At 38.5% G+C, this 1,440-nt stretch overlaps 1 protein-coding gene across 14 annotated transcripts in view; it reads right to left on the bottom strand.

Annotated features, from left to right (window-relative positions):
• RPS6KC1 (ribosomal protein S6 kinase C1) overlaps positions 1 to 1,440 on the bottom strand; it is a 207,454-nt gene that overhangs the window by 152,203 nt on the left and 53,811 nt on the right. The gene's annotated exons all lie outside the window — the stretch shown is intronic.

Below are 1,440 nucleotides of genomic sequence, written 5' to 3'. Positions count from 1 at the left end.
GAGACAGAGTCTCACTCTGTTACCCAGGCTGGAGTGCAGTGGCATAATCTCGGCTCACTGCAATCTCCGCCCCCTAGTTCAGGCAATTCTCATGCCTCAGCCTCCCGAGTAGCTGGGATTACAGACGCTGGTCATCTCATCTGGCTAATTTTTGCATTTTTAGTAGAGACAGGGTTTTACCACGTTGGCCAGGTTGGTCTCAAACTCCTGATCTCAAGTGATCCACCCACCTTGGCCTCCCAAAGTGCTAGGATTCCAAGCGTGAGCCACCATGCCCAGCCTCTCCTACAAATCTTTCTAACTCTCCTACTAGTTCTCTATTGGGTGTCACAGAATCAGTATATATTGCAAGTGGAAAACGTGTACTCCTCTTTCTCAGGAGTAGGGAAACTGAGGCAACAGTCAGCTTAGGTTATCTCAGAAAATTTACCTTTCAAGGAAACTAGTTCTATAATTAGAATCACATTGGGATCCCAAGCAGGGGCTAGATTTTCCAAACCTTCACAAAGATCTCTGATTAAAATAGGTCACCAAGACCAGACATCCCCTCCCCCTGCCAAAAAATAACAGATTATAAAGTTAAATTACTGTCAACCATGTTTTTCTATGACCCTGCAGAATCAAGGTGGAGTCAAAGGTACTGAGAACCCAATGAAGACCCCTGGGCATGTTGCCAGCCTGCATTACACACAACACTAAGTTTAAATTAATGGACCTTAAGTCAATGGGAAGCACAATGAAAAAGAATAAAAGCTAACCACTTCTCAATGTGTTAGTACCAAAAGAAAAAATAATTAAAGTGTATTAGCCCACATAATAGATAAGAACATGTTGCTCTGACCAAATCAAGATGGAAATTTACTGCAATAGATTTATGTCAGTGTGGCTCTTGCTATATGACAGCAGTATATACCCTCACAAAAACAGCACTACAGTGAGATGATGGCTACCTCTTCCTCATAAAGCAGCCTCCTCCACCATAAACTCTTACTCATGAAAAAGACAAGAAATATTATTTAGTCTATTATTTTACCTTTAATAAACCAAATCTAAGCCACCTAAAACAAATCTAATTATCTGTTTTTAAAGGCCCTTCCTACCCCTGCCCCCAAATCATTTTTTAATTCCGTAATCTCTGAAAAAAAAATAGTTACAGAAATCCAAAGGCTGAAATGTACATATTTAAATTTTCCTATAAATTCAAGTGTGGCTTAATAGAGGAATAAAACAAGAAATTAAGCATTTATTCCTCCTTATTAGAGGAATAAAACAAGAAAGTGATTAAAACTTGATTTAGACTCATTTTATTTAAAAACATATCAAAAACACTAAAACTACCTTAGGGTTTACTTAGGGTTTATTCTTTCTGGGTAAATGACTAACTCCCTAAAGCCAGTCTTGAAATTAATTGTCTAAAAGTCAGATGCGCTAAAGAAATGA

This window comes from Cebus imitator, unplaced genomic scaffold, assembly GCF_001604975.1.
Source record: "Cebus imitator isolate Cc_AM_T3 unplaced genomic scaffold, Cebus_imitator-1.0 Scaffold198, whole genome shotgun sequence".
In the NCBI taxonomy this organism is placed as follows: Eukaryota; Metazoa; Chordata; class Mammalia; order Primates; family Cebidae; genus Cebus; species Cebus imitator.
Note: the sequence above shows the minus strand (reverse complement) of the source record. Positions and strands in the feature narration are given on the sequence as shown.